Here is a 15,735-nt window from a genome sequence, read left to right on the forward strand (position 1 = left end):
GCTTAGAGACAGCAGAACATTAGCCATCTGAGCCTTAATAATCATGAAAGCCAACTCCTAATAGTATCTATTTATCATCTACGTATTTTTATCTATCTATCTATCTATCTATCTATCCATCCATCCTATTGATTCTGTTTCTCCAAAGAACTCTGACTAATGCAACAGAAGTAGAAGAAAGCTTTCAGAAAGAGCATTTTTCTTATTCCTCCTTTTATTGCTAAGTATAGAGGCAAAGAGTGCGGAGGGGAGGAGGTTATTCAATAAATGAAATTTTCCACCTCCACAATTCCCTTACTAATCTTCTGTCAATTTAGTGATATTTTGGTATTATAGATATGAGGTTTCTGATGTCTGCTTCATATCTGATTTCATATTAATCTTTTTAAAAGAGATTAAAAGAAGGCTTTTTTAAAATTGTAATTCTGTAGACTAAATTGGGTCTGTGATTAACATACTAACTTTTTGTGGATAAACCATAGACAAGGGATATTAAGCTGAGTCCCACAGAGTCACCATAAAACTTGCTGTTCATGGACTGGGGGTGCTACTTAATGGCAGAGCACTCGTTTGGCATGTGCAAGGCCTGGGTTTAATTCCTAGCACTGGAAAAATAAATTTAAAAAGTGCTATTGTAGGATTATCACTCTACTTGCATCATATTAGTGATGTCCTGCTGGGTTGAGAGGGTGAGGATGGTAAACAAAATGCCAACATCAGCCTAAAAGTGACCTGTGAAGCCTGGTCAGTAACTTCCAACCAGGACGTGTTATCCTCAGGTCAAGAGAAGTGTTCAGGAAACCTCGCAGCATGGCTCTGTTGTGGGTTGGGCCACATTCCAAGAATTGTAAATGGTCCATTCAAGAAGCACAATGCTGAGCCATTTTTTAATTTTTCACTTTGTTAGGAGAATTTTGCTAAGATGCTCGGGACCTTGTTAAATCCTGAGGCTCGCCTTGAACTTGCAATCCTCCTGCCTTGGCCTCTAGGGTTTCTGGGATTACAGGTATGCACCTCTGTTCCTGACACAGACTTCAGTTTTTAGAACAGTTTAGGTTCACAGCAAAATTAAGCAAAAGGCACAGAGATCTAACATACTCTGGCCCCACACAGGAACAGCCTCTCCAGTATCAAAACCCATGAACCAACTTGGTACATTTATTACAACTCATGAGCAAAAATTGATACTTTGTTATTGTGCAAAGTCCACAGTCTACATTAGGGTTCAGTCTTCGCCTTTGTATATTCAGTGGCTTTTGAAACTGCATAGTGACATGTATTCACATATAAATTTCACAGGAAAACTTTTCTGTGCTCTGCCGATTCATCTTCCCCTCCTTCTGTCCCCTAGCACCCACTGATCTTTTATTGTCTCCATAGTCTTGTGTTTTCCAGAATGTCACATAGTTGCAATCCTATGGTATTTAGCCTTTTCAGGTTGGCTCCCTTGGCTTAGTGATATGCATCTAAATTTCCTCTATGTCTTTTCATGGCTTGACAGCTCATTTCTTTTTAGTGGTAAGTAATATTCCATTATCTGGATATATTGAAGTCTAAATAAACCCCTCCATCTACTGCAGGACATCTTTGTTGCTTCTAAGTTTTGGCATCATAATAACTAAGGAGATTTATTACTGTATCATATGATAAAATATGCTTAATGTTGAAAGAAATTGCCAGACTAACTTCTGAAGTATTTGTACATTTTTGTTTTCTCACTTATTAGTGTTTTAAACATGTAAGATTTTTCAAGTATTATGTTTCATTCTATCAGTAAAGTTCAATTGTATAGCAGAGAAATGGAAAATTCACCCAGGACTGCAGAGAACAAGATAAGGCAGGCCTTCTAAGAGGTAAATCAAAGAGCTTGTGGCAGATGCAATTTAAAAGTCCATATAAATATGGAGGATTAGTGTCCTAACTAAACTAGAATCTAAGGATAACTGCAGTGGAATCCAAAATGCAAGGAAATTTGCTATAGACTAAAATGGTAGGATTCTGTGGTTTCATAAAAATTAAAAACCTGCTGAAGTTCTCCAAGTGAACTGTTTTTCTTCCTCAGTGTGATTATTTTAGTAAATTGAAAATATTATGTTTTCCCCAAAGCCATTCCACATGGTACTGTACATGAAGGGCTCACATCAGTTCTGACATCCAAGGTGAATTCTTACTCCCTTAAACCACTCCTTTGGTCAAAAGCTCTTCTCTTTTCAAAATGTTTATTCTTGTGAAAACAGAAAATAGAGTTTCCAGTTCTTTTCAGTAGTTTTTGAGTTCTGCACATAGCAAGTACCAACTAAACGGGATCAGCCAACCTCCAGCTCTGACCTCCCTTTACCACCTGTGTATCTTGAAGGACTATTCTCAACAACTTGTAAATGAGCAACCTTTGCAGTTCAAAGCCACTGCTTCTGTACTCCCTGTGGAAGACACCATTGCCCTCTTTCTTCTTGGTTTATGAAAATATTATTTCTTTGAGCAGCCTCTGTTCAGTGAGGGTCAGACCTCTCTGAGTTTCTTAGCTTCACTTTGGCAATACCTGGTGTGCTAGATGCAATAGATGCCCTCATCCCTGTGTTTGCTCTGTGGCCATGCCTTGCAGTTTTCTCTATAAATGCCTGGAGGACTTTCTCTAGGAGCAGGAGTGTGTGGTTCTTCTCCCCTTCAGTCTTATTTCTCCTACTTCTTTTTTTGTGGTCACTCACCTTGATATTAGATTTGCCTCTATGCCCACAGATTCTAGTTTCAGTTAATACTATCTATCTTTCCAGCCACCAAATATCTGTACAGTTGAAGACATGAGTATATCTGAGGGGAAGGAGGTGGAAGGCTGATGTAGATAATAATTATCTATATGTAAGTAAAATAAGACAATATTTCACCACCACCACCAGCAACAGTGAAAGGACCACAAGTTGATGAAAGAAGGTCTAGTGGGGCACATAAAAGACTTTCTGTAAAAAAGCTGCCTCTCTGTGTTCATTAAACAGTATCAACTCTTCCCTGGTCTCCAACTACATAATACAAACTCTAAATATATTACTCCAAGATGGAATTTCACTTGTCAGATTAGTGGTTCCCAGACTTTCACAAAGCAGCAAATGAAAAGTTGGAACAGGGAGCTGTTCTTTTTATATGGCCAATAAGAACTTAAATTTTAAAAAATACTATCTATAGTCATCGTCATTTAATTGGGAAAAGAATATTCTAACATCAAAAATATCAGGGCTGGGGGTACAATTCATTGGTAGAGGGTGTGCTTTGCATGCTCAAAGCCCTAGTACCTAAAATAATAATATTGAAAATAATAATAAATAAAATAAATTATCCTAAGAAAGATCATTCTTTTTTCCAAGTAAGGGAAAACTTTTCACCACTCTTGCCAGCCCATTAGGAAGAGAACAGGGGAAGAATAGGAAGTAAGAAGAATATAATCTCAGATTGATCACATTTTTTTAAAAAAACTCAGTACATTGTGGCACCTGCTTTACCTGTTTTGAGAGAGGTCACTGAAAACTTCACTGTGTACCTAGGGACTGTTGCTTTGGAGATTTTTTTCTTAAATCAATAAATGTAAAGCTATGGAAGGTCAGGTGACATTTAAAAGGACTAAGGGTCAGGCAGATCTTCTTGCTCATGCCAAATTCTATCTATTGAGAGTCAGCCGAGATCTCAACATACAACCTATGTATTGTGTGGATGATGCACACATGCTACACAGTGTGCAGAATGTACAGGCACCAATCCTGTGGCATTTATAATATACACACTTGGGTGGCAACATCTCAGATCTTTCTGTCCCTGTTAGAGAGGCAATTCTCTTTTTTTAATATTTATTTTTTAGTTGTAGTTGGACATTCTTATCTAGACTTAGAAAATGCAGCATGCAGCAGTTGGACAGAGACTTTTATGCAGGTTGGGCAGCTTCCCAGTGCTGAAGTGTCTCCGGAGACTGCAGGATCATTGTGTTCTCGGTGTCCTTCTTGTGGTGTGAAGCAGAACTCTCACTGCCTTTGGCAGCACATACTTCCAGTTGGAAGGAAATCTGAAATGATTCGGGAGAAGGGAGCCAGCGACAACTAGGTGGGAAGGTGCTCTATTCTAAAATCCCTCTGCCTGTAAATTCTTTTTTTTTTTTCTAAGCAGCAGGTGGCTTTTCACCACATTTGCCAGCCCATAGGAAGAGCTCAGAAGGAGTAGGAAGCCCACACTGTTGGCACTGGACCAAGGAGATGAACTAAGGTGGAATGGAAGGGTGGATAATTCACTAGAGGAGACTGGACACAGCCAGGACAGCAAAGACATGGACAGCACACTTGTGATTCAGGGGAGGAGGCGTGGGTGGCAGTAATAGAGAGCAGGGGGCTTGTGGGCAGCACGTGATTCTAGGAGTGAGGCAGTTGGAATCATAGGCTAATAGAGCTGGAAGTGACCTTGGTGTCACCTCCCAATTTAGATATGAGGAGGCAAAACCTAGGATGGAACAGAAAAAGCCAAAGGGACCCATATCACCTAGGCCTAAGCAAGGTCAGATATAGTACTAGTCCCCAAGACCAGGGCCTTTTCATGCTGTCTCCCTTGGGGACCTGCCTGCTCCACCTCTTTTATGAATCTGTCCTTGACTTCTGTGGGCCCACGACTAAACATCCATGCCCATGGTACCCCTATTCCTTGCTCAAAACCCTGCACCCACACGTCTGTGGAGTCCTTGGAAAGATCCAGTTTTCTGGGACTTTAGAAAGCCTTAACCTAGTCTCCTTGGGGTATGTCTTGAATATATATTTTGTTCTGATGCTTCCTCATAGATATTTTAAATTCTTGGCTTTGCTTGAGGAAAATGACATATTCCCTAGTCAATAGCAGAATGTCGCCCCTGGTGAGGAGAGATGGTGGAAAGCCCTGACCTATGATTTGGAGACATATCTCCTCACCTTTCTGCTATTGAAAACTACTAATTCCAACTATAATAGATCATGTGTCTTACTGACAAATCACTAATTTGAATGATAACATAATATGTGTATTAATGGTACGCTTATAGATTTAGCATCCAGTATTAGGCTCATAATAACAAAGGCTCAGTAAATGTTTGCTGAATCAAATCAAATGATTGATGAGCCAAATATTTACTGAATGAATTGATGGATGAATAAATGTGAAACGTATGTACATGCAATCCAAGGACAATTCACCCAGGTATAGAGGTAACCAGGTGCTGCCTTTTCATCCCAACAGCTGAGAGTCAGCACAGATATCTGAGGCAATCATGACTCTCTCCCCAAGTATCCTGCATTTCCAGACTGCGTTTTCTGGGTGATCTTTACCTGCTTGTGCCAAGTTACTTGACTTCAAGGCCTGGACAACTGCCAAAGCTAAAGATTGAGGAGCCTGGTGTGTGAAGAGGAGTTCCAGTGTGAGACTAGAGTCCTGAGGAAAGCATCCCCACACTCCAGCAGCCCCCAAACTAATCAACCAAAAAAAGGGCTACATCTGACTACAACTTAAGGCAGTGTTTGAGGGGATCAGTGGGGGGCTGTGGTAGTTGTGGTGTTGTAGTCTGGATCTGGAATGTCTCCTGATGGCTGAAGGCTTGGTCCTCAATGCAATGATGTCCAGAGGTGGGAGTTTGGGGAAGGGGTTGAATCTGATCTCATTAATGGATTAATCCATCGAAGTGTTCCTAACTGAATGAACTATTAGGAAGTGATGTAAATGGTCTAAAGTGGGACCTAGTTGAAGGGAATGGGTCCTTGGGGGCATGTCCTAGGGGACTATATTTCCCCCCCCAGGCTACCCCACCATGTTTCCTTGTCACCATGAGGTGAGCAGCTTTGTTCTACTATACCCTCCCCACCATGATGATCTGCCTTACCATAATCCCACAGTGATGAGGCCAAGTGACTGGGGACTGAAACTTTTGAAACCATGAGCCAAAATAATTTTTTTTCTTTAAGTTATTTTCCTTAGGTATTTTTATCACAGGTGTCTATTGGCAACCATTACCATTTCAGGAGTCTCCTTTATTCAGCTCCATGCCCCCACCTTTGCTTCCTCAGTTTCCCAAATCTCTCCCTTGCCCACTTTATCTGAAACCCATTCCCAAAGACCATTGCAGGCTTTCAAACCCCCTTCGATCCTCTGCATCCAGGGGAGGATTCAATATCCTGGAATCCCTGAGCCCATAGCTGTATTTCCATGATGGGTCTCCAGAGGAGTCAGGCCTGGCAAGAAAAGTCCTTTGTTCTAGGATGTGCTAAACCACAGATCTTCCCATCTTCCTGAGCCTACCATTTGAAATATTTATTTGTAATCTCATTTAAATACAAGACACTGTTTTTGAGAAAGACACTGGTTTTATGAATGCCAAATTTCATTTCTCACAACTCTTCTCTTCTTCTTTTTCCACCTGCCACATTCCCACGCACCCTCTGTAATCTCACACAAATGTCACTCCTTAGGATAAGCCTTCAGGGACTCCCCCAATACTCCCCATGCTCCCTGTCCATGATGCTGGGACAGCTGGGAACTGTGATGTAACATCCTATTCACATGTCTACAGCACTTGTGAGTGCCCTAGATGTGGGGAAGAGGGGAAATTATGAAGATATCATTCATCTTTGTATTCCTAGTGTTTGGCATAATATAGTAGGCTCTAAATAAATGTAGTAGACAAGTAGTTTTTTTTCTTGTTGCTCTATCCCTATCAGAATTTTGTCCCTTACAAAAAATCAATATGGGACATACGTGGTTTACTAAACACATACCTATAGGTTGTGTATATAAAATCAGAAAATAGATACAAACTTTCTAAGCAATTGAGATTTTCTTTTATTTTTAGAGAGAGAGAGAGAGAATTTTTTTTTTAATATTTATTTTTTAGTTCTCGGTGGACACAACATCTTTGTTGGTATGTGGTGCTGAGGATCGAACCCGGGCCGCACGCATGCCAGGTGAGCGCGCTACCACTTGAGCCACATCCCCAGCCCTGAGATTTTCTTGTTGCACACCCAGGGCTGAGGATGGGAATGTTCTGGCCACTGACAAGCAGGATGGAGATGTGTAAGGACTGACCTATGGGGGATGGTCCCAGTGACCAGGTGATGGTGATGGCTGTATCATAGCCTTATTGTTATGGCATTTGCAGAAATAAATGAAATGCAACAAAATGAGAAAAAATTCTATTTATTCAAAGCTTGCTGTAGCAAGAGAGTCAGATGCCAGCACTTGTATATGGCAGAGACTGAAAAGGCAGACAGAAAAGTGAAAAAGTTTTATGGTGGAGAAAAGATAAGGCCACAAACCACCCTGATTGGCAACTATTGGCCTGGAGAAACTTTAGGTGGCCTAATTGGAAGAAGGGTTAATAATCTAACAGATTATGTGATCCATTAGAGGTGCATATTTGGCTTTCAAATCTTGCTGGTTCTAAGATGGAACCAAGTAAAAAAATTAGGAAAGCTTCAGTTATTAATCAAGTCCTGGCCAATTCAGACTTATTGTTAGTGAAGTTATTTTTTAACATCTTAGATTATCATTAGAAATAACAGTCTGGGATCTGACATGTCTGATTAGCAACAGGTTGAATTTGGGGTTATTATAGATGATCTAGTTTCCTTGGTAGATTGCTGCAGGTTGTGAGTCAAAGTTCCTTTTGTGGGGTTGTATTGAACCTAGAGTAGCTTTACCACTGAGCTATATCCCCAGTCATTTTCATTTTTTTTAAATTTTGAAACAGAGTGTTACTAAATTGCTGAGGCTATCCTTGAACTTGCAATCCTCTTGCCTCAGCCTCCCCAGTCACCGTGATTACAGACATGTGCCACTGTGCCCAGCTCAAAAGTCCATTTTTACTGGTGGTCTAGTTATTGTCACTTTTTGAATCAGTTTCAGCTTAGAATCACTAAAGTGAAAAAGCCATTCAATGCCATACAATTAGGGGGCTGTAAAAATACCTGGAATCCTCATTCTAGCTTTCTCTCTCTAACATACACACACACACACACACACACACCTCAGCCTTGATTATTCAGAGAGCTGTGCTCTCAGACAACCCCCTTTCCAGAAACTACACTAAATCCCAAAACATCCTGGGATGCCCTAAAAGGCAGACAAGACAAGGAAAGTTGCTCCTGCATTCCAACCCCCATGCTCCTACAGGCCCAGGGCAGCCCCTAATTCTCTAAATGGGAGTCTAAGGTGATCACTTCTTGTGTTCTATTCTCCTCACTCTACATCTAGTAAGCCCAACATTTAGATTCCATTACTTCTCTGGGGTGCTCTGGGCTGTGCAGAGCACACTTGTCATTAGCACCTCTCAGAGATCAGAAGGTGGCTGCTTCTGTCTGTTGATTAGACTTTTCTGAGGAATTTTTGAGCCACAGAAATACAGAATCTTCTCAAAAAAGCAAATTATTAGACTTGCAAAACCCCAGGCCTCCAGGGGTCCAGTTTCCAATAAATGACAAGGTTTATTCCTCAACAAAAAGGTCTCAAACCAAGGGTGATTCACCACCTCCCCCTGCCCGCAGGGTTCCTCACTTTAGATCAGCCAGAGGGCCAGGAAGTAGGGTCCTCCAGACTTCTCCACTGCTGGCTTCCCCCATCCTTCTGAGCCACAAAAGCCAGGCTACAGGGGGTGAGTGATCCTTGGCCTCTGCAGGCCCCCAGGGAAGCCTTTGCAGTTCCAGCTGACTGGCTGTGTGCTATTGTTCCTCTACTTGGCGCCCAGTTGCAGTGCAGCTGTGCCCCTGTCTACACACATGCTCTAGAGAAGCACAGCTTTACAGTCCCAGGGCACCTCAGCAACACCCCTGAGGGACCATAACACTTTCCCTGTCTGGAGAACACTCTCCTGCAGCCTGCCTGCTCTTCTGAAACCCTACTTTAGACATTGTCTTCTGACTTCTGTGAAAATGCAAAATGTACCTAAAAAGGTCAATATTATCCATCCTCATTCTTACCTTAAAATGGTTTTAACAGAATAAGTGACAGGGTTCCAGGAAGAGAAAGCACTTGCCAGGTGAGAGCAGGGAGAATGTCCACACTACTTTGTGATTGTGTCAGGGCCAGGCAGTTTCACAAATGCTCTACTCTCCCCAAGGTAGTCTAGTCATCCCCAACCAGAGATTTCAGTTTTTTCCCACAACTCTTAACAACCTCATTCATACAAGTGGAATCACTTGAAACTACCTAGAGGCACCCTTCACTAGGAGTAACATCTATTGCCCTTCCTAGAACCCTTATTTTGCTCTTTGCAGGATACCCTCCCCTAACTTAAATTAGCTTGTTCCCAATCTCTGGAACTCTTCTCAAGACTCCTCTTAATATATACTTTGTTGTAGAAACTGAAATTTATTACCAATCCAAGTCAAACTTAAGGAGGTCAGTAAAACAAAGGTACATAATGCTCTTTAAAGTCACTTGGAAATATTCTCTGAATTTTCAACCATTTTCACTATCTAATTACTGATTCTATAAATGAAAAGGTCAAAGAATTTTTTACTGTATTTCCAGTTTTGTTTTTCTAAACAATAATTCTGAATAGCTAGAAGACAAAGAAAAGTATGTGAGTGTTTGTGTGTATACACATGTGCACACAGTTACAGAATCCAGGATTGTGAAAGTTTGCAGTTAAAGATGCCAAAGAACATTTATTTGTACTTTCATCTTTTTATTGATGTAAGACTGTATGAAAGACTCTGACTGGAATTTGGAGATAAAATGGTAAAGTATCCCCATTTTCCATTCTCCGGAAGTTTAAAGAGTAAAAGGGAAGACGGAAGAAGGGATCACTGCCATCCAGAGGGGTAAGCTGTGGGAGCCAAAGTATGGGCTATAATCCTGTCAATGAGACACCCACCTCAGTGGGTGAAAAACACAGACTGAGAGTTATCTGTTTAGGCCTGGCTACATTTTTGGGCCCAGTGCAAAATGAAAACTCAGGACCCTTTGGTCAAAAACTGTTAAGAATTTCAAGTTGACAACAATAAATCATTAACCCAAAGTGGGACCCTGTTTGGCTTCCCAGGTCTCAGGCTCTGAAGCTATGGAAATGCTAGAAATGTAGTCACCGGAGCACCCATGAGCCACTGTGCTAAGTGCCATAGCAGGTCACAAAGTGGTACCTCTGTTCAGGTAAATCAGCAGCTGATGGGGGAACCATGAAAATTAGTTGGGCTTCAGGTATGCTCATCAGGAAAATTTGGCTCTGCTGAGATGACCATGTGGGGGTCATGCCATTTGTCTTTCTAAATGGCAGTTCTAGGAAGACTAGTCCTACTGGGGAGACATTCCAACCAATAGGTACAAGTTGACAATGAGCCCTACTGGGGGGTAAAATACTTCTACCTCTACCCCTCCCCCCATTTCTACTCAATGATACAGAGGCTTAAGTATGGATTATTTTTAGCTACAAGGAAACATTTGGCAAGAACAAGGGGGTACGACCATCAGTATAAATGGAGTAAGGAAGCCAGTGATGTAGCCTTCCCCACTACCTCATTCCTCTAGAAGTTTCATGAAGTGACTTTCCTAGCCCTCTCACAAGGTTGTTCTGATGGTAGCACTTTCTTCAATAAGTTGATGGTAGGCTATAATATGGGCACATTAAAAATGGTAAATCCTAACACTCACTTCCCAGAACAGTGTAACTCTTTGTAGTCTGGTCTTTCATTCAGTATGATAAAAAATAACTCTTCAAAATACCCACCTGCATTTTGTTTATACCTATCCAAAAAAGCCCTAGGACTTCACACATGCTTGCTTTGGACATTTTCTTTCCACTGGTTTTGTCGAATAACATTCAGAGAGAAATTTTGCTTTACAAAGTTCCTAGACCATTGATTTTCCAATAATCAAAAACACTAGAATGAGAACTTGGTCTAAGAAGAATAATCCTTCTGCAAATATTGACTCTTATAATAAGTGTATGAAAGAATTACAAAAATGGTTTGCTTTTAATACCTTTAAACTAACCAACCAAATCCTGTGGCATGAAAAGCCTTCTCTGGGTCACTTGTGATGAAGCAGAGGGGAGGAAGTACCTGGACCCTCTAAACACATTCCTTCCACCAGCATTTACAGATGACATTGTGAAGGGTCACAGAAATTAAGTTTCACTCAGCCACTCATTTCTGGAAGACTGGATTTTTGTTGAGTGAATAGAAAGTTGAACAGCATTTTGAAGGTTTATTAAGAGACTATTATTTGAAACCAGAGTCATTGTTAATATGTAAAACATTTTTTTCAATTAAATTTATTTTTAGCTGATACATAAAACATAAAATTGTACATATTAAGTGATGTTTCAATGCATGTATACATGTATGATATTTAAAACAGAGTAAATACATCCATTTCCTTAAATATTTATCAGAAAGGTAGAAAACATTTGATTTTAACAAATTTCTTTTTGAAGTTATTTGCTTATAGAGTACCCTTCTAGATTCTAGGCTGTTCTTCTGCACCTCCTGTTCTTTGTGTGCACAGAGAAATGTCCTTAATTCCATGCCTTTTCTGTACCTGATCTTTCAGACTCAGATTCAGTTCAGACTCTGTTAATTTAGTCAGAAAAGAGTTGGAGTGGCAGAAGGATGAGAGAATAGAGGATCATGGGATTAAAAGAGGCGAACACATGTAGATTTTGTTACCACTGTGACAATGAAGATGCAAAACTCTTCTATTATCACAAAGGTATCCTTTGTGCTACGACTCACTACCAATCTCTTCTCCATCTTTATAATTTTATCATTTCAAGAGTGTTTTATAAATGGCATTATATAGTATGTAACCTTTTGATATTGGCCTTTCCCCCACTCAACATATTCCCCTTGGCATGGTATAGATTTCCTCCAGCTTGGTTAGCCATTCATCTGTGAGGCACTCTTGAGACTTCCAGTTTTGGGCTATTACAAATAATGCTGCTAGAACAATTATGTACATTGTATGTATGTGTGTGTGTGTATGTGTGTGTATGAGTGCAGACATAAGCCTCCATTTCTCTGAAATAAATGGCATAAATCCTTCTGTGAAAAATTCACTCCAGTCATGGGCATATTAAATCAAAACAAGTTATCTACTTCCAAAATGGTGGGACAGGCATAGGAATTCCCTTTCCAAAATAGGAAAATAAGCAAGAAAAAATAGAAGTAATAGTCCCCAGTTAAGTCCAAAACACAACCAGGAAAATAACATTTAAGTCTTAAGCTGAAGAATAACCTCTTTGGACTTCATATCCTAAATACAGTGCATGTTGGTGTGGCAGTTGGTCCCTATGGCCCTGGGCAGCCCTGCCCCTCTGCAGCTCTGCCCCTCTGCAGCCCTGCCCCTCTGCAGCCCCACCCCTCTGCTTTGCTATGCTCAGCCCACGTTGCAGCTGTCTCAGATTGAAATCTTATATGTCTGCAGCTCTCCCAGGCTAACACTGCACTCTGGTAGCTCTATAATTCTGAAATCTCGGTGGCAGCCCTGCTCCATAACTCCTCTAGGCATTACCCTGGGACTCTGTGGTAGCTCTGGTTCTGACCCCAGTTTTGCTCAGCATTGCCCTAGTAGAGGCTCTGAAGTGACTCTCCCACAGTCAGGTCTCTGTCTGGACCTCTAGGTCACACCTATGACTTTCTTTCTTTCTTTTCTTTCTTTCTTTCTTTCTTTCTTTCTCTTTCCTTCCTTCCTTCCTTCCTTCTCCTCCCTTCCTTCCTTCCTTCCTTCCTTCCTTCCTTCCTTCCTTGTAATCTAGGTGGAGAAGGTCATGGCCCCAGGTCTCTTGCATTCTGAGAGCTGCATAATTAATCTCATATAAATGCCATAAATGTTTATGGCTTGTGCCTTCCAGAGCTGGAGATTGAGTTACACCTGAGTTAACCTGAGTCATATCTGTAGTGGCTGAGGAGTGCTGTGTTAGAGTGCAGGGAGCAGATATGGGAGGCAGTCTTGACCAGTAAGCCTAGGGAGGGTGTCCACGGCCCAGCCCCTGAAACCATTCTACCCTCCTACAGCTCTGGACCTCTGATGGAGAAGGGGCAGCCTCAAAGATCTCTAAAATGCCTTTGGGATCTTTTCCCATTGTTTTCATGATCCTGCCTATTCATACTAATCTCCTTGGCAGATGTCCCTCAGCCAAAGCTTTGATTTCCTTTCCTGAAAATGTTCTTTCATTCCCTACCATATAGCCAGGTTGAGAATTTTCCAAATCTTTCCACTCAGTTTCCCTTTTAATTATGTATCCTATCTTTAAGTCATCTCTTTGCTCTCTCATTTCACTTTAAGAAGTTAAAAGTAGCCACACAGCAGCCTGAATGTTTTGCTGCTTATAAATTTCTTCTACCATATGTCCTAATACATTGCATTTAAGTTCTACATTCCATAAAGTCCTAGAACATGGACACAATGCAACTGTAAAACAGATATTCTTTACTCCATTTACCTTGTTGTGTTAGTCTTTTTTTAAAATACTGGAGGCAAGATACTTCATAAAGAAAATGGGTTAATTCACAATTTTGGAGGCTGCAAGTCTGAGATTGGCTACATTTGTTCAGCCTCTGCTGTGGGTCTTCTAGCTATGTTGCAACATAGCAGATAGCATCATTGTGGGAGTGCATGCAGAAGAGATCCCATGATGAGACAGAGAGAAATTCAGGGGCCATATGTCCTCTTTTTACAATAATCCTCTTTTGGGGTCTCATAGTACTGCATTACTCTCTTCTGAGGGTGATGCCAATGCCTAATTGTCTCCCACTAGGCCCTACCACTTAAACATTCAAATCCATGAACATGGAATAGATCTTTATTTCATATCTTTCATTAGAATTTTGTAGTCCTCATCATTTAAGTACTACACTGTCAGGTTTATAGCTATGTATTTCTCACTTATTTTGATTGATTTTTTAAACTTTATTTTATTTATTTATTTATTTTTAATATTTATTTTTTAATTCTAGGTGGACACAATATCTTTATTTTATTTTTATGTGGTGCTGAGGATCGAACCCAGTGCCCCACACATGCCAGGTGAGCACACTACCACTTGAGCCACATCTCCAGCCCCTACTTATTTATTTTTATGTGATGATGAAGATCAAATCTAGTGCCTCACACATGCTAGGCAAGTGTTCCACCACTGAGTTACAACCCTAACCCTGGTTTGAATGTTAATGGCATTTTATTTTTTATTTTGGTTTCCATGTGTTCTCTGTTAGTGTATAGAAATACAATTTTTGCATGTTGATTTTGTATTCTATGACTTTGCTGAACTCTACTTACTAGGTCTAGCTTTTTGTACACTACTAAGTACAAATGTACTACATAATGTCTTCTGCATTGGAATAGCTTTCTTTCTTTCTGATGAATATGCTTTTATTTCCACTTTCTGCATTATTGTGTTGGTTAGAACACCAAGTACTGTGTGGAATAGCAAGCAGTGATGATTGGGACATCTTTGCCTAGTTTTCTGTCTTAGGATAGAAGTCTTGAATCTTCACCATATTGTATAATATTAGCTGTAAACTTTTGTAAGTGCTTTTAACCAAGTTGGGGAAGTTTTTCTTTAGTCCTATACTTAAGAGGATTTATTTTTAAATAATTAACATTAAAGTGCTTTTTCTGCATCAGTTAATATGATTGTACAATTTTTCTTCTTAAGTTATTAATATGGTAATTTTCAAATATTGACCCTGCTTTGCATCACTGGAATAAATTCCTCTTGATTCCTCTTGGTCACAGTGTGCAATTGCTTTAACACATCACTGGATTATGTTTGCTAATTGTAGGAGATTTTTATATCTGTATTCATAAGAAACATTTGTCTATAGTTTTCTTCTTGTACTATCTTTGATTGATTTTCATAGTAATGCTATTCTAGTTTTGTAGATGAGTTGATAGATTTTCTGAAAGACATTATATAGAACTGATACTATTTATTATTTATTTATTAAACATTCAATATACTTCTCCATTGAGACCATCTGGGCCTAGAGATTTCTTTTTAGAGTTTTTAAATTATGAATTTAATCTCCTCACTTTTCATAAGGGTACTCAAATTATCTTTTCTTATTGGGTGAGTTGTGGTGTTTTTATATGGTTTATTTCATCAAAGTTGTAAAATTTATGTATATAGAGTTTGTAGTACAAAATGAATTTTAATGTCTTCAGTTTTTTTTTAATGGTGTCCCTTGTTTAATTACTGATATTAGTAATTTGAATCCTCTTTTTTTTCCTGTGTTGTTATATGTGTGCGAATTTTAGTGATATTTTTCAAAGAACTAGCTTTTTGTTAATTGATTTTATTTATTTAAATTTTTAGTTGTATTGACTTTTTGCTCTTATCTTCATTATTTACTTATTTCTTTGGGCTTATTTGCTTTTCTGTTTCTGGCTGCTACTGCTTTTACTTTTTATTTTTGTTTTTTAAAGGGGTGGGGGTTCTACCACTGAGTTATATTCTCAGCCCTTTATCATTTGAGACAGAATCTCACTAAGTTGCCAAGTTTGGTCTTGAACTTGTGATCTTCCTCCTCAGTCATGTAGCTGGGATTAAAAGCTATTTCTGATCTCTTGGGAGGAAGGTTTAGATTATTGATTTGAGATATTTCCTCTCCTCTAATTTAAGTATTTGGAACTATAAATTTCCCTCCCCTTGCTACTGTAACTGTGCTCATAAATTTTTGTTATATTTTCATTTTCATTCAGCTCAGTGTATTTTTTATTTCCCTTGAGATTTCTTCTTTATTCCACAAAATA

Source organism: Marmota monax, unplaced genomic scaffold (genome assembly GCF_021218885.2).
Source record: "Marmota monax isolate L192 unplaced genomic scaffold, Marmota_monax_Labrador192_F-V1.1 WCK01_AAM20220418_F8-fsc00179, whole genome shotgun sequence".
NCBI lineage: Eukaryota > Metazoa > Chordata > Mammalia > Rodentia > Sciuridae > Marmota > Marmota monax.